Source organism: Leopardus geoffroyi, chromosome B2, assembly GCF_018350155.1.
Source record: "Leopardus geoffroyi isolate Oge1 chromosome B2, O.geoffroyi_Oge1_pat1.0, whole genome shotgun sequence".
NCBI classification, from domain to species: Eukaryota; Metazoa; Chordata; class Mammalia; order Carnivora; family Felidae; genus Leopardus; species Leopardus geoffroyi.
Window position 1 is genome coordinate 75,221,593 of NC_059332.1, and position 18,768 is coordinate 75,240,360.

The 18,768-nt window shown below is 38.0% G+C and overlaps 1 pseudogene; it reads left to right on the forward strand.

The window, feature by feature from the left end:
- The first annotated feature begins 3,439 nt into the window (after positions 1–3,439).
- Positions 3,440–4,982, forward strand: LOC123609763 (annotated as a pseudogene).
- The last annotated feature ends 13,786 nt before the right edge of the window (positions 4,983–18,768 follow it).

The following is an 18,768-nucleotide window of genomic DNA, read 5'->3' on the forward strand; positions in this document are numbered from 1 at the left end:
CCTCACGTTGTCTGACTCTCCCTGCTGCCCTGCTGGCTCCATGGAATCTCCATTCTCAAACAAACTCACACAAACCTTAATCTGCTTTCAGGGGAACCCAGGCTCACATGGACATTCTGGAGTTACAGAGTTCCTTGCTCCTGATAAAGTGCCTACTCACCCACATGGATGGCCTTCTAGTTTTTTTCTTTGGCTGAAAAGGCATGGAGGGAACCAGAAAAGGGAGTGAAGAATATGGAACTGATTTTCTATACATAACAATTAAGTTCCTTTATATCTTATTGCTTTATCACCGCAGGAAATGGATCCAACTATTTCCAAGTGGCAGGAATGGGGAAAAAATGACAACAGTGCCTGCAGGAACTTATTTTTCAGTATGCCATATGTTACATGATGCAAGAGTGTTTCTCCACATTGAGCTTCAACCAGGAAGCTGACCCATAAGAAACCTTCTTACTGAAGCAGAGTGGGTGGCATTTTCTTGGTAAGTTAAACAGGTGTACTGAGTGACACATAGTTTTGCTTAATGGTAGGAATACAAGGGAAACAAGATCATAGGCCACTGGAGAGGATCTCTGAGCAGGGAATTAGGAAATACTGGCCCTGGCTGGCTCTGTCACCAAGATAAGTAACAGCTCAGGCTCTCCCAGGCCCCATCCGCCTCTGCCAGCTCACATAGCAAGCAGGGACCTTGCTTTTGGTCTCATTTGGGCTTCCTGGAGCAGCAGCTGAGACTCGAAGAGAGGCTCTCACATAAAGTTGGGCTCTGGAAACAAAAAAGTAGTCTGAAGGGTGCTGTGCAGAGTGGCAAAGACCATCTACCATGAGGTCACCCAGGAGAAGGAACAAATTAAAGCAGAGTCCTCAAGGCAAAGCCAGAGCAGATCTGAAAAGCCAATACCAAGAGCAGGTACATTTCTGTGGCATTCGTTAGCCACAACTCCGGGTGTGAAATGAACTAGTAAGGACACCAAGACAGTTTAGGCATCCTCTTAATTAGATCCCTGGTTCCTTGTTACTCAAAGTGGGATATGTGAACTAACAGTCTTTTTTTTTTAATTTTTAAAATGTTTTATTTATTTTTGAGAGAGAGTGAGAGAGAGAGAGAGAGAGAGAGAGCATGGGAGGGACAGGGAGACACAGAATCCAAAGACAGGCTCCAGGCTATGAGCTAGCTGTCAGCACAGAGCCCAACATGGGGCTCGAACCCATGAACCACGAGATCATGACCTGAGCCAAAGTTGGACGCTTAACCAGCTGAGCCACCCAGGCGCCCCTGAACTGATAGTCTTGGCATCACCTATGACGTGGTTAAAAATACAGAGTCTATTGAATCAGGGTCTGCCTTTTTAACAAGATTTCTCATTGATTCTCCTACACATTAAATCTTAAGAAGTGTTATCAGTGAATCATTTGCATTAGCACACGTTTCCTGGTTGTTTATGAGCAATTTGGCTCAGAGGTTTTCATCAGGGAGAGGCACAACCCCCTCAGGCACATTGGGAAGTCTGTGGTGGGAGGCACTTGATTGTCATAATGACTGTAGAGACTACTGACATTTAGTGGGCAGGTGCCAGGGATGCTAAACATCCTGCAATGTGTGGGATGGTCCCTCAGAGCAAAGAACTGTCCCACCCAAATGACAGTGGTGTTCCTGATGAGAAACACGTTGGCTATTTCTTAATCTATAAAATAAGCACTTGGACTAAATGGATGCCAGTGTTTCTCCCAGCTCCAAGAATCTTTTGTTCTACCGCTGTCATAAACACTGGTTTAGAAAGTTCTCAGTGCTGTCTTCCCCTCCCTCTAATTATGCCTGCTGCAAGTCCATGTCATTTTTACTTAGACCATCCAATGGAGCCAGTCACAGAGATTAATCTTAATGAACATAAATTCATATCATTCCCTATTATGTACAACTTGCCCATTCTGGTGAGAATTCAAAGAGCCCTTTTAGTCAACTTAATGTATTTGTCATTGTGATGCTGATAACACAAAAAAGTCTGGAAACACGGTCAGCTAAATATTTTACTAGCCAGCAGTTCAAGGCAATCATTGCCCTGTCAGATTTGAGCTGAAGTGGCTCTCCCCACTCTCACAACCTCTGTCCTGTTTGGATTAACAGGGAGTCCTGCTGGGATGGCATGGAAGTAGGGGATGGTGGCTGAAATGCAATTCTCCAACAGCTGTTTAACATCGTCTCTGAAGAGAGAGGACAGGCAGCAAACACGTGGAGGGTCATAAGCAGGGCTTGGTGAACCTGACCACGCTGAGAATTTTCTGACTCTGTGGGGCTGGTGGAGGAAATTAAGTAAGACTGGAACCGATAGACTCATAAGAGAATCTAAGTAAACAATTGAGCTTCTATTGAGGGTGAGGTCTCTTTTGAAGATGAAATCGTGAATTAGCTTCTATTTTCCCAATGCAGGGCTGTGAGGACAAAGGAAAGTATCTGTAGAAAAAAAAAAGGAACTTGTTGGACGAAAGGTAGGACTTACCTCTAAAGGTCTGTTGGTTTTTACAATTGTGCTGTCCTTGACGCACTACTGGTGCAAAGATTAAGAAATTAAGGTCCTTTCAATCACTACAGCTAAAGGAAAAGGCAGTATCCTGGAGGAGATTATTTTTCCCTAGGATTATTTGTCCAGGGGTTCTGTGGAGTGGAATCTGCCAGGGCATTCACCTCATTGCCTTCTGGCTTTAGAAATCAATGGCATGGGTGAAAAGAATAGCATTCTGATAGTTAGTGCTTATACATGCCTCCTCTATTTATACATGTTGGTGGCTGGCTACTGAGATAAGCAAACAAGACAGACAGTGCTGAAGGCTGGGCTTTTGTCTGTGGCTTAGATTCTAAGTCAGTCAACGGTGTACTAATTGTGCCCTAATATAGCCCTGCTCAGCAGTATAAGAGAAGTTTTATTGGAGTGATTAGGAAAAGTGGTTGGTGGCTAAAGACAGTTCAAAATAATAAAAATATGCCTTACCATTGTATTTGATCATAAAATGTGTAAATGCACATGATCTGTTAGCCCTTACTGAAATCTATGCTTTGCATCTGCTGATGTGAGGGATTCCATGACCACATGTTTACATAAACGTGTGTAATGCATTTGTCACAATATCCAATTTCAGCTTCTTGAAAGTAGAAGGAGAACTAAAGCCACTTCTGAGACAATTTTGGTGCAAATCCTGGATTTTTATTGTTTTCAAATCCTTTATCATTGTCTTGTCAAGTACTTTCATGACAATTTTTTAAACTACTGAATCTTTCCTGGAATTCATAATTTCGTTTTCATAGAAATAATAACTTTTTCTTTACACATGCATATTTATTCACTTGCAAATCAAATTCTATAATTACAATAACAAGTTCAACAGGTATGAATGAGTTTGGGAATCAACAGAACTACTCTTAAGAAGCTGACCATTGATTTCCGGTAGTGGCAGTTTGAGCGGCCAAAGCAAGATGGGTCAAAGTCAGAGTAGTGGTCATGGCCCTGGAGGTGGCAAGAAGGATGACAAGGACAAGAAAAAGAAGTACAAACCTCCTGTACCAACCAGAGTACCAACCAAAGGGACCGATGCTGCCAGCAAGCTGCCACTGGTGACACCTCACACTCGGTGCCGCTTAAAATTACTCAAGTTAGAATTAAAGACTATCTTCTCACGGAGGAAGAATTCATTAGAAGTCAGGAACAAATGAAGCCTTTAGAAGAAAATCAAGAGGAGGAAAGATCAAAGGTGGATGATCTGAGGGGGACCCCAATGTTGGTAGGAACGTTGGAAGAGATCATTGATGACAATCATACCATCGTGTCCGCATCTGTGGGCTCAGAACACTACATCAGCATTCTTTCCTTTGTAGACAAGGACCTGCTGGAGCCAGGCTGTTCAGTCCTGCTCAACCACAAGGTACATGCCATAATAGGGGTGCTCATGGATGACACGGATCCCTTGGTCATGGTGATGAAAGTAGAAAAGGCCCCCACGAAACCCAAGCTGATATTGGTGGGTTGGACAACCAAATCCAGGAAATTAAGGAATCTGTGGAGCTTCCTCTCACTCATCCTGAATATTATGAAGAGATGGGTATAAAGCCCCCAAAAGGGGGTCATTCTCTATGGACCAACTGGCACAGGTAAAACCTTATTAGCCAAAGCGGTAGCAAACCAAACCTCAGCCACTTTCCCAAGAGTGGTTGGCTCTGAACTTATTCAGAAGGACCTAGGTGATGGGCCCAAACTCGTGTTTCGAGTTGCAGAAGAACATGGGCCATTCATCGTGTTTATTGATGAAATTGATGCCATTGGAACAAAAAGATATGATTCAAATTCCAGTGGTGAAAGAGAAATTCAACGAACAATGTTGGAACTGTTGAACCAGTTGGATGGATTTTATTCAAGGGGTGACCAGAAAGTTATCATGGCCATAAACCAAATAAAAACTTTGGATCTAGCACTTATCAGACCAGGCCACATTGACAGGAAAAATGACTCCCCCCAGCCTGATGAAAAGACTAAGAAGTGCATCTTTCAGATCCACACAAGCAGGATGATGCTGGCTGATGACATGACCCTGGACAACTTGATCATGGCTAAAGATGACCTCTCTGGGGCCAACATCAAGGCGATCTGTACAGAAGCTGGTCTGATGGCCTTGAGAGAACGCAGAATGAAAGTAACAAATGAAGACTTTAAAAAATCTAAAGAAAATTGTTCTTTATAAAAAACAAGAAGGCACCCCTGAGGGGCTCTACTTGTAGTGACCACATCTGCCTTCAAAGAAACGGTCGGGAGCATCCTGACTCCTCGGAGGGATGAGTCTGGGAAGCCGCCCAGAGGAACCCATGTTCCAGTTGATCTTTCTTAGCAAAACTTCCTGTGTCCCTTTTTGAGCGTGGTGTGTAGGGTGCCCGCCAGGCTGCCTTCATGTGTTGGCCACGTGCAGTGCTCTCCCCCCAATAAAGTGAGATCCTCCTCCTCAAAAAAAAAAAAAAGAAGCTGACCATTCAACATGTGGAAATAGCAGTGTGGGGCATACTAGTAGGCCACGAGTTGTCAGGCCATAAGAATGTACACCTTTTACAAAGAGGATGGAGAGGACCAGTTAACCTGAAAAATAAGTTAAGTGGGGATATTGAAATAGTTATCTGTTATACTGAATGTTTGTATCCCTCTAAAATTTGTTCAAGGCCTAAACTCCACGTGACTGAATTTTGAGTAAGGAAATAATTAAGAGTCAAATGAGGTCTTAACGTTGGGGCCCTGATCTGAAAGGATTAGTATCCTTATGGGCAGAGATACCAGAGAGATTGCTTACTGTCCACACTGTGAGGACACAGAAAGAAGGTGGCCGTCCACAAGCTGGGAAGAGGGCCCTCACCAGAAACTGACCCCGTGGACCTCGATCTGGGACTTCAGCCTCTAGAACTGTGGGAAAATAAATGTCTATTTTTTCAGCCACCAAGTCTGTGGCAATTTGCTTAAACCACCCAGTCTGTGGTATTTTGCTATGGAAGCAGACTAATGCACTATCCTTTTATACTTAATATTTAACACCATGTCTTTGGTTCTGAGGAACACTTAACAGTAAAGTTTGTTGTATCAATACAAAATTATTACCATTTCTGGAGAACTGACTTATAGTGCAGAGCCTAAGCTAATAGATCCTGCCTGATAAACAGTATATTCAATTTTATTTTGGGAAAATACTGGTATGTATTTACACGCCTAATTCTAGCAGTGAACTATTGAATATAGCTATTTAAATCAGCTCCTGGGGGCGCCTGGGTGGCTCAGTCGGTTGGGCGGCAGACTTCGGCTCAGGTCATGATCTCGCGGTCCGTGGGTTCGAGCCCCGCGTCGGGCTCTGTGCTGACAGCTCAGAGCCTGGAGCCTGTTTTTCAGATTCTGTGTCTCCCTCTCTCTCAGACCCTCTCCCGTTCATGCTCTGTCTCTCCCTGTCTCAAAAATAAATAAACGTTAAAAAAAAATTAATAAAAAAAATAAAAATAAATAAATAAATCAGCTCCTGAGCTTATCACTAAAAAATAATCACAGAGAGATCTTTATAGGTTAGACATCTTTTCTTCCTGTTGTATCTGTTAGCGAGAGTCTTGGAGTATTACTGTAGCTATATTATATAATTATGTTATATAATTAGTATATCTAATTATATAATTGGTATATGATTATATAATATAGCTACAGTAATACAGTAAAAGCTATAGGTATACTATACCATATAGTATATGCAGTGACCTTTGAACAATATGGAGCTTAGGGGTGCTGACCCCCATGTAGTCAAAAATCTGTGTATAACTTTTGACTCCCTGGATATTTAAGCACTAATAATCTACTGTTGACTAGAAGCATTACTGGTAACCTAAACAGTCAATAAACATGTATTTTGTATGCTATACATATTATATACTGTATTCCTACAATAAAGCTAGAGGAAAAAAAATATTAAGTAAACCATAAGAAAGAAAATATGTTTACAGTATTGTAGTGTATTTATCAGAAAAAATCTGCACATATGTGGATCTGTGCAGTTCAAATCCATGTTGCTCAAAGGTCAAATGTACATATACATTGATATCCCATATACTATACTATACCATACACTACATGATATGTAGTAATATTATACAGTTAAGAGGGATATGAGGATTGGAAAAAAGTCACAAAACTGTCATTATTTTCAACTTATATGCTTTCCCACTAAAGATATCCACAGGAACCAACAGGTAAATTGTTACACAAACCAACTATATTCCCCCACACACAAAAAAGCAACAAATAGTTCAAAAATGTAATTTTAAAGATGTCATTTATAATAGCAAGAAAACATGTATGGTATATAGAAATAAATCTTTTGCAAGGATGTAAGGCATTTTTTTCCTTTTTTTTTAGAGAAAGAGAGTGGGGAAAGAGAGAGTCTTAAGCAGGCCCCATGCTCAGCATGGACCCCAATGCTGAGCTTGATCTCATGACCGTGAGATCATGACCTGAGTCAAAATCAAGAGTCGGTGGCTTAACCAACTGAACCGCCCAGGACCCCCTGTGTAAGGCTTTCATAAGAGAAAAATAGAAAACTTTAATTAAAAAAACAAATGTTCACAGATGGGAAGTCTCAATAACAGAAAGACATCTGTTCTCCCCAAATCCAAAGTCCTTTTTTGATTAAAAAAAAAAAAACTTTTTTGCTAAAAGTTAACCAGTATTATCCTAAAGTCCATTTGAATGAACAAAGGGCCAGGAATTGCCAAAATGTTTGAAGAAGAACAGGGGGATTCACTCTTCAAAATATCATGCACCTTGTATCCTGAAGCTATAGTAATTAGGACATTGTGGTGTAAGACAGAATAACACACTAGGGCAGGGATAGAACAAATAGATTGATGGAAGCCTATAAATAGTTCCACTTCCATATGGAAGCTTATTATATAACAGAGCAGACATTGCAAATGAGTGGGGACAGTGTGGGAATAGCTAGTTTTCCATACTGAGAAAAAAAGTGCCTCCATCTCTAGTTCATATCATTCCCCAAAACAAATTTCAGGTGAATAAAAATGTAAATATGGACAGAAAACCTTTAAAAATTCTAGAAGAAAAACATTTAAAAAACATATCCAAATAGAATATTGTACACCTGAAACTAATATACCACTGTATGCTATTATACTTCAATAAAATATATATTAAAAAAATAAAAGTCAAAAATTAAACAACACCCATTTATTACCTCACAGTCCTGTGGGTCAGAAGTCTAGACACAGCATGGTTGGGTTGTCTGCTCAGGATCTCAATGGCTAAGTCAAAGTATTGGCTAGACTGAGTTCACGTTTGGAGGCTCTGGGGAAGAATTCCCTTCGGAACTCATTCAAGTTTTTGGCAAAATTCAGTTTCTTGCCATTGTAGGACAGAGGTTCCCTTTTGCCTTGCAGGCTCCCAGCCAGGGGCTACTCTCAGCTCCTAGAGGCCACCTGTATTCCATGTCACATGACCCCCTGTATTTTCAAAGCCAGCAACAGAGATTTTCTCCCTTGTTAAATTCTTCTCATGTTTAAACTCTCTCTGACTTCCTGTCTTACCTCTAGAGTCAGATTGAAAGGATGATATGATTAGGTCAGACCCACTCAGACAATCTTTCCATCTTAGGGTCAGCTGATTTAGGACCTTAAGTTACATCTGCAGAATTCTTTTTATAGCAACACCTAGATTAGTGTTTGATTGAATAACTGGAAGAAAGTGTACATATACCAGGGGTCAGGAATTTAGAGAACCAAATTCCACCTACCACAGACTGGAACTAGGGAGAGTATAGAATAGAAAGTCAAAACCAGGGGAGTTATTAAGTAGTGGCCATAGATGTGCTCAATGTTTAATGTTAAAGATGGGCTACTATAGCTGGCTCATGAAGTTCTGAATGCTTAGAACTTAGGAGAAGAAAACAAAGGCCAGAAATCTCTGTGATCTTGGCAGACTGAAGCTCAGTAAGAGGTACCATAGGCGGGGGTTACTGACTATAGGCAGGTCAATGGAAAACTACTTTGCTATTTGAACCCGCTTTTGAATTAGTGCCATTGTAAATGATAGGTAAATATAATATAATACAAAATTAAATATAAATATAACTGAATATAAATATAAATGAAGCTTTTTTTTTTTTTTTTTAGAGAGAGAGAGAGCACGCGCACTATGCAAGCAGGGGAGAGGGGCATAGGGAGAGACAGAGAGATAGTCCAAAGCAGTTTCCATGCTCAGTGTGGAGCCCAATGCCGGGCTCGATCCCATGACCCTGGGATCATGCCCTGAGCCAAAATCAAGAGTCTGATGCTCAACAGACTGAGCCACCCAGGTCCCGCTACAAAGCATTTTTAAAAACCAGAATATTTATAAAGTTGAAAAGAATGGGACAATTTAAATTTGGGGGAATTGTGTTTTATTTCCTATACACATATAGACCATGTTTCATTCTTCTATATGTCTACATAGCAGCTATTCCTATTTTTAACACATGGTAAGGGAAATTATAAAAAGTTGATTGTTCAATTAGTAATAATGATAGGTTGGCATTTAATACTCCCTTGGTTATAGTCCATCTTATCTTTTTCTGAGTTTTTTCCTACTTTCTTACTTGTACTTTATATACCAACAAAACAGAATTGTTCCTTTTTCCCTAAATCCATCACTACACCTTTGGCCATGTGTCTACCTCTAATAATACCTTCAATGTCATCAGATTCTTTTCTACTTTTAAATGTTTATTTATTTTTGAGAGAGAGAGAGAGACACACACAGAGTACAAGTGAGGGAGGGGCAGAGAGAGAGACACACACACAGAATCTGAAGCAGTCTCCAGGCTCTGAGCTGTCAGCCCAGAGCTTGACAAGGTGCTTCAACCCACAAACTGTGAGATCATGACCTGAGCTGAATTCAGATGTTTAACCAACTGAGTCACCCAGATGTCCCTATTAGATTCTATCAAATTTAATGGTACCTATAAAATTTTACTAATCCTTTAGGGCCCATTTCGAATATCCCCTCCTTCAGGAAGACTTCTTTGATCTATCCTAGCCTCTGTTGAAAATAATCTTTTCTGCCTGAACTCCCTCAGCACTTTGTTCAAACTTAAGGTTCATGTCACTTCCTACCTTACCCTGTGGTTATTTGTGTTCATACTGTAGCTCCCCCTACTTGACTGTGTCTTTGCAGTAGTAATTTGGACTGTTTCATTTCAGATTACCCATTGGACCTGGCAGAATACTTAGCATTATAAGTATTTAAAAATTGTGGATTAATCTAGCGAATGAATATATCTTTTTGTCTATATCACAGCGTCAAATCAAAGTAAAAGAAATTAATATAATTTCTGCTGCTAGAGAAGACCTTAGTCTCATCAAATAGACCTTTGTTACAATTACATTGCACAAATTATTTCTCAAAACTCCCCCAAATTTCATTTCACCATTTCAGTGAACAAACACTTGGTTAAACATAATCCCCACACATGCACAGACTTGCATCATACCTGTGTGCAGCAAGTGTTGATCAGATCAATCGCCAAGGGAAGTAAGTTCCTCTAGACTGCCCCAAACCTTTCCCAAAATCTCTCTTCCCCTGAAGCTTTCCAAAACAAAGTCTCACCACATTACCAGAGAGGGAGAGAGGAAGGAATTTCCTTAAGAAATTAGTGGGAAAAAAGAGTCAACATGAAGACAAAATAATAAATGTTTCTCCTATGTCAGAAGGAGCTGACGTCATCCTCTAAGGCTTTCATGAATTTTATTGTCGTAAGTTTTTATGGAAATGTATACTGAATTATATTAGGACATCATTCATATCTGCCCCTTGAGATTGTTTATGAACATACAACTTTTTTCTTCTAACACTTGAATTAAATTCTGGCTAACAATTTAAAACGGTTTGACAGAACCCTTTATCCCGATAGATCATTATGTTGTCATTTACCAATTACTTCACTCTACTCAGAAATTAATGAAGAGATATCATTGAATTAGGAAATATGCTTTTTAAATTCATCACTTATTTACTTAAGAATTAAAGGCAACATTCACATGGCACACTATAAACTCAGGCACAGGTACATACATACGTGTTTGAACACACATATGCACAACACATACCCATTCACATGCACATACAAACACGCATATCTATACCTATGTACCACCCACACATACTTTGTAATAGGAAACCAAACAGTGTCACATGGCGAAAATGATAACTACAATGCAAAAGTTTAAAGGTAAGTCCTGTGACTGTGAATTTTGGCACAAGCTTTTTGAATTACTAATTTATTCCCTGAATCATCAAAACATCACAACTTAATATAATAGAATAGACAAAATAGGAGGGAAATTTTTGACAATCCAAAAGAAGCCAGCAAAGGAGGAGCAAAGACAAAAGAACATATGAAACAAGTAAAAACAAACACTGAGAAGGTAGGTAGGCTTAAAATCAGATCAGTAATTACATTAAATATGAAAAGACTAACCATTCCAACTATAAGGCAGATATGATTAGATTGAGTAAAAAACCAGATTCGACAATATTTTTGTAAGACACAAACTTTAAATGTTAAGACACAGAACAGTTGAAAGTAAAATGATGAAAACATAAATACTGTAGACCATGTAAACACTAAACATAAGAAAGCTTAAAAATTAAGGTTACATTTATAAAAATTATAGGTGTGATGGGGCTCTTGTACCCCAATGTTTATAGCAGCACTTTCAACAATAACCAAATTAAGGAAAGTGCCTAAATGTCCATCAACTGATGAATGGATAAAGAAGATGTTGTTTATATATACAATGGAATACTACTTGGCAATGAGAAAGAATGAAATCTGGCCATTTGCAGCAACGTGGATGCAACTGGAGGGTATTATGCTAAGTGAAATCAGTCAGGCAGAGAAAGATACCATATATTTTCACTCATATTTGGATCCTGAGAAACTTAACAGAAGACCGGGGGGAGGGGAAGGGGAAAAAAAAATTTACAGAGAGGGAAGGAGGCAAACCATAAGAGACTCTTAAATACTGAGAACAAACTGAGGGTTGATGGGAGGTGGGGGAGAGGGGAAAGTGGGTGATGGGCATTGAGGAGGGTACCTGTTGGGATGAGCACTGGGTGTTGTATGGAAACCAATTTGACAATAAATTATATTAAATATAAAAAAACAAACTGATGGAGAAGGCATGGCCTCTCTTTTGAGAAAGAAACCATGAATCAAAAAAAAAAAAATTATAGCTGTGGATATAGTATCAAAGTAGACTCTAAGGCAAAATGTATTATCAGATATGAAGAGGGACATTTAATAATAGAAGGGTCAATTTAACAGGAAGATATAATAATCCTTAATGTGTATGTGCCTGATAGTATACCTTCAAATAGAAAGCAGAAATTGACAGAAATAAGTAGATAAATCCACAATTAGAATTGGAGATTTAAAAATATTTCTTTCTGTAAGGGGTAGAAAAGACAAACAAAACTTAGTAACAATATATAAAATATGAACGATCTGACCTAAATAGACATTTGTAAATTACTTATAGTTTATTATAGCCAACAACTATGAAAAAGAAGAAAGAATACATACTATTTAAATGTACATATGCGACTCTTGATCTCAGGGTTGTGAGTTTGAGCCCCATGTTGGGTGTGGAGCCTACTTAATTAAAAAATAAAAATTAAAGGGGCGCCTGGGTGGCGCTGTTTCCGATTCTGTGTCTCCCTCTCTCTCTGCCCCTCCCCCGTTCATGCTCTGTCTCTCTCTGTCCCAAAAATAAATAAATGTTGAAAAAAAAATTAAAAAAAAAAAATAATAAAATAAAAATTAAAACAAATAAAAGAACAAAGATCATTCACTGAAGTAGACCATATTCTGGGTTATAAGGCAAGTCTTGATAAATTTCAAAGGACCAAAGTCACCCAGAATATATTTTGTGACCACAATAGTATTAAACTAGATGTCAGTAACAAAAATATAGAAATCTCCCTAATGTTTGGAAATTGAGCAACACATTTCTAAATTGTTTACTGGCCAAAGGAGAAGTCATTAGGGAAATTAATTAGAAAATTAACAAAATATGCAAGATCTGTATAGTGAAAACTATCAAACATTGCTCAGAAAAACTAAAGAAGACCCAAATAAATGGAGAGATACACCATTGATGTGATATTAAGATATGAATTCTCCCTAAACTGATCCATAGATTTAATACAACTCCAACCAAAATCCCAGCAGGCTTAATTTTTTTGTGTGATAGAAATCAGTAATCTGAACCAATAATTTATTTGGAATTGCAAAGGACCTCGACTAGCTAAAAGCAATCTAAACAAACAAACAAACAAAAAACGAAACCCATTGGAAGACCTATACGAACAGATTTTTTTTTTTTTAAGTAGGCTTCATGCCCAGCGCAGAGCCCTACATGGGGCCTGAACTCATGACCGTGAGATTAAGACCTGAGCTGAGATCAAGAGTCGGACACTTAACCAGCTGAGCCACCCAGATGCCTCCTGGCACTAACAGATTTTAAACTTACCCTAAAGCTTTGGTAATTAAGACAGCGTGATATTGGCATAAATATAGTCAAACAGATCTACAGAACTTAACAGCTTGGAAATAAGTCCAGGTATATATGTTCATTTTATTTACTAAAAAGATATTCATGCTCTTCAAAGAGAAAGGATGGTATTATTAATAAGTGATACTAGAGCAATTAGACATTGATGTGATAAAGAAAACTTGACCCTTATCTTAAACCATACACAAAAAATCAATTCTAGGGAGATCAAATGTCAACTTGAAAGCTGAAACTATCTTGAGATAAGAGTTTTTAAATAGGACACAAACAGCACAAACCATAAAAATGTTTAATTAATAAATTGGTCTTCATCAGTATTTAAAAATTTTCTCATCAGAAAGTACTATTCAGGTAGTGAAAAAGGTGCTCCAGAAGCTGGAAGAATGTGTTCACAATATGTATACCTGAAAAAGGACTTGAATACAGAATATAGGAAAGACTCTTACAATTTAATAATAAAGCAGCAAACAATGCAATTTTTGAAAATTTAAATTTTAGTTAACATAAAGTGCAATATTGGTTTCAGGAGTGGAATTCAGTGATTCATCACTTACATACAACACTCAGTGTGCATCACAACAAGTGCCCTCCTTAGTACCCATCACTATCTAGCCCATCCCCCACCCACCTCCCTCCATCTTCCCTCAATTTGTTGCTCTATTATTAAGAGTCTTTTGTGGCTAGTTTCTCTCTCTTATCTTCCCCCCTTCCTATACGTTTGTGTTTTGTTTTATAAATTCCACATATGAGTGAAATCATATAGTATTTGTCTTTCTCTGATTTACTTACTTTGCTTAGCAAAATACATTCTAGCTCCATTCACATTGTTGCAAATGACAAAATTTCATTCTTTTTTGATGGCCAAGTAATATTCCATTGTGTGTGTGGTGTGTGTGTGTGTAATTTATAAATTATAATTTATAATTGTGTGTGTGTATATATATATTTGTATATATGTGTGTATATATTTGGCTATTATTGATATTGCTGCTATAAACATTGGAGTGCATGTACCACTTTGAATCTGTATTTTGTATCCTTTGGGTAAATACCTAGTAGTGAAATTGCTGGATCATAGAGTAGTTCTATTTTTAACTTTTTGAGGAACCTACATACTGTTTTCCAGAGCAGCTGCACTAGTTTATATTCCCAATAAGAGTGGAAGAGGGTTCCCCTTTCTATGCATCCTACCAACATCTCTTTTAACTTTAGCCATTCCGACAGGTGTGAGGTGGTACCTCACTGTGGTTTTGATTTGCATTTCCCTGATGATGAGTGATGGTGAGCATCTTTCATGTGTCTGTTAGCCATATGGATGTCTTCTTTGGAAAAGTGTCTTTTGCCCATTTCTTAACAGGGTTGTTTGTTTTTTGGGTGTTGAGTTTGATAAGTTCTTTACAGATTTGGATACTAACCCTTCATCAGATATGTCATTTGCAAGTATCTTCTCCCATTCTATAGGTTGCCTTTTAGTTTTGTTGATTGTTTCCTTCACTGTGCAGAAGCTTCTTATCTTGATGAAGTCCCAATAGTTCATGCTTGCTTTTGTTTCCCTTGCCTTTGGTGATATGTCTAATAAGAAGTTGCTATGGCTGAGGTCAAAGAGGTTGTTGCCTGTGTTCTCCTCTAGGATTTTGATGCTTTCCTGTCTCACATTTAGGTTTTTCATCCATTTTGAGTTAATTTTTGTGTATGTTGTAAGAAAGTGGTCCAGTTTCATTCACTGTCCAGTTTTACCAACACCATGGTTTAATAGTTTATTTTTATTGCAAAATAATGTTCCATTATTTGGATGTACAACAGTTTGCTTATGCATTCACCTACTGAAGGACATTTTGGATGCATCCAATTTTTGGCAATCATGAATAAAGCTGCTACATTCACATGCAGGTTTTGGTATGGATATATATATATTCAAGTCATTTAGTAAATACTTAGGGGCACTATTACTAGATTTTATGGAGACTATGTTTATCTTTGTAAGAAACTGCCAAACTCTCTTGAAGTAGTGGTACTATTTTGCATTCCTACCAGCAATGGCAGAGTTCCTGTTGCTCCACACCCAATTCAGCATTTGGTATTGCCAGTGCTTTGGATGTTAGCCATTTTAGTAGGTATGTAGTGGCTAGTTTAATTTGTAATTCTCTAATGACTTCTGATGTTAAGCATCTTTTCATATGTTTATTTCCCATCTGTATGTATTCTTTGTCTGTCCAAGTTGTTTGCCCATGTTTCAATTCCTTATTGAACTTTAAGTGTTCTTTCTAGAACACGTGGGTGACTCAGTGGTTTAAGTGTCTGACTCTTGGTTTCAGCTCAGGTTATGATCTCGTGGTTTGTGAATTTGAACCCTGCACCCAGGCTCTGTGCTGACAGCACGGAGCCTGCTTGGGATTCTCTCTCTTCCTCTCTCTCTACCCCTCTCCTGCTCACACACACATATACTGTCTCTCAAAATAAATAAATAAACTTAAAGAGTTCTTTCTATATTTTAGATACCAACCCTTTGTCAGATATGTACTTTGCAAATATTTTCTCCCAGTCTGTTGATTCTGTTTTCGTTCTATTAACAGTGTCCTTTGCAGAGCAGACATTTTAAATTTTAATGGAATACAAGTTGACAATTTTTCCTTTCATTGATCATAGTTTTGGTATTATGTCTAAAAGTCATCATCAAATCCAAGGTCACATAGATTTCTCCTATTTATCTTACAGAAGTTTTGTGGCTTAGCATTTTACATTTGTAATCCACTTGGAGTTCATTTTTGTGAAGGGTATCCTTCATGTGGATATCCGGTAGTTTCAGCACCACTTATTGAAAAGACGATCCTTCTCGCCACTCAATTGCCTTTGTTCTTTTGTCAAAGATCAGCTGACTATATTTGTGTGGGTCTATTTCTAAACTACTCTGTTCATTCTATTGGTCTATTATTTTACTAATACCTAACTGTGTTTATTACCATAGCTTTATATTAAGTTTTGAAGTTAGGTAGTATCATTCCTCTTTGTTCCTTGCCAGTGATGTGTTGGCCATTATGGGTGTTTCACCTTTCCATATAAATTTTGAATCAGTCTGTTCATAACCACCAAAATAATTTTTTGGGATTTTGAGAATGTGTAGAATCTATAAATTAAGTTGGGAAGAATGAACATTTCGACAATATTGAGTCTTTTTATCCATGAATATAGAATATCTCTCCATTTACTTGGATATTCTTTGATTTCTTTCACCTGAATTTCATAGTTTTTCTCATATGGATCTTACACATACTTTGTTAGATTATACTTGAGTATTTATTAAAATTTTTTTTAGTGTTAATGTAAATGGTATTTCTTTTTAACTTGAAATTCCAATTCTTCATTGCTGGCATATAGGAAAATTGACTTTGGACTATTGATCTTGTATCCTGCAACCTGGCTGAAATTGCATACTGGTTCCAGCAGGTTTTTTTTTAATTGAGTCTTTGGTATTTTCAACGTTTATTTATTTTTGGGACAGAGAGAGACAGAGCATGAATGGGGGAGGGGCAGAGAGAGAGGGAGACAGAGAATTGGAAACAGGCTCCAGGCTCTGAGCCACCAGCCCAGAGCCTGACGCGGGGCTCGAACTCACGAACCGTGAGATCGTGACCTGGCTGAAGTCGGACGCTTAACCGACTGCGCCACCCAGGCGCCCCAGAGTCTTTGGTATTTTCTGCATAGACATTAATGCTACCTGTGAAAAAAGACAGCTTTATTTCTTCCTATATAATCTGGATTTTGTTTCTTTTCTTATCTTTTTGCATTAGCTGGAACTTCCAGTATGATGTTGAGTAGGAGAGAGAGGTGAGAGGGGACATCCTTGTTTTGTTTCTGATTTTATGGGACAAAGCATCTAGTTTCTCACCATTAAATATGATCTTACCTATGCATTTTTTGTAGGTGCTGTTTATCAAGTTAAGGAAGTTCCTCTGTATCCCTTGTTTGTTGGGAGTTTTTATTATGAACTGGTATTTGAGTTTGTCAAATGATTTTTTCATCATTTATTAATATGATCATATAACTTTTGTTTTTTATCCTGTTGATGTGATGGATTACACTAGCTGGTTTTTAAATGTCGAACCAGCCACACATACCTATAATAAATTCCATTTGTTCTTGGTGAAGTATACTGAAGTCTGCAACTTACTTTGAAATGCATTTAAAAAAAAAGATGGATAGAGATATATAACAAATGTTAGAAAAAATTATAAATCTGTATAGACAAGGAATACAGAGCCAGAGTCAAACATAAAAATGAAAGTGATGTGACTTGTGGTGTTTTTGTTATTGTGGGCAATTTTTTTTCTTTTCAATTTAGGGCATTCTAAACATTGCTAAAAACTTTTTAAAAGCATCAGTGGCAAGTCTCCACTGAGTCTTTAAAAGCTTCTTATAATTCCCTAAACATGTTACTGTTTTAAAACTCATTTTCTGAGAAATAAAAGGCATACAAACTGGCATGGAAGAAGTCAAACTTTCACTATTTGCAGATGACACAATACTCCGTAGAAAACCCAAAAGTCTCCATGAAAAAATTGCTAGAACTAATACATGAATTCAGCAAAATCCCAGGATATAAAATCAGTGTACAGAAATCTGCTGCATATACCAATAATGAAGAAACAGAGAAAGAAATCAAGGAATCAACCCCATTTACAATTGCACCAAAAACAATAAGATACCTAGGAATAAACATAACCAAACAGGTAAAAGATCTGTACTCTGAAAACTAGAAGACTTATGAGAGATATTAAAGAGGACACAAAGAAATGGAAAAGCATTGCACGCTCATGGATTGGAAGAACAAATATTGTTAAAGGATATAGACTACTCAAAGCAATCTGCACATTTAATGCAATCCCTATCAAATCACCACCAGCATTTTTCACAGAACTAGAACAATCCTAAAATTTGGACAAAACCACAAGACTCTGAATAACCAAAGCAATTCTGAAAAAGAAAAGCAAAGTTGGAAGCATACCCATTCTGGACTTCAAGCTATATTGCCAAGCTGTAGTCATCAAGACAGTATGATAGTGGCGCAAAAACAGACACATAGATCAGTGGAACAGAACAGAAAATCCAGAAATAGGTGCACCTGGGTGTCTCATTTGGTTGAGCATCTAAGTCTTGATTTTGGCTCAGGTCATGATCCCAGGGTCATGGGATCGAGCTCAGTGTTGGGCTCTGCACTGACCATGGAGACTGATTAATAAATATTCTCTCTCTTTCTTTCTCTCTCTTTTACTCTCTCTGTCACTCAGTCTCTCTCTCTCTCTCTCTCACCTTCTGCCCCTCCCCTCTGTTCATGCTCTCTCTCTCTCTCTCTCTCTCTAAAATAAATTTAAAAAAAACAGCCCATAAATAGACCCACACTATATGGTCAACTATTCTTCGACAAAGCAGGAGAGAACATTCAGTGGAAAAAAGTCTCTTCAACAAATGGTGTTGGGAAAACTGGACAGTGAATGAAACTGGACCACTTTCTTACACCATACACAAAAATAAATTCAAAATCGATGAAAAACCTAAATGTGAGATAGGAAATCATCAAAATCCTAAAGGAGAACACAGGCAACAACTTCTTTGACCTCGGCCATAGCAACTTCTTACTAGACATGTCT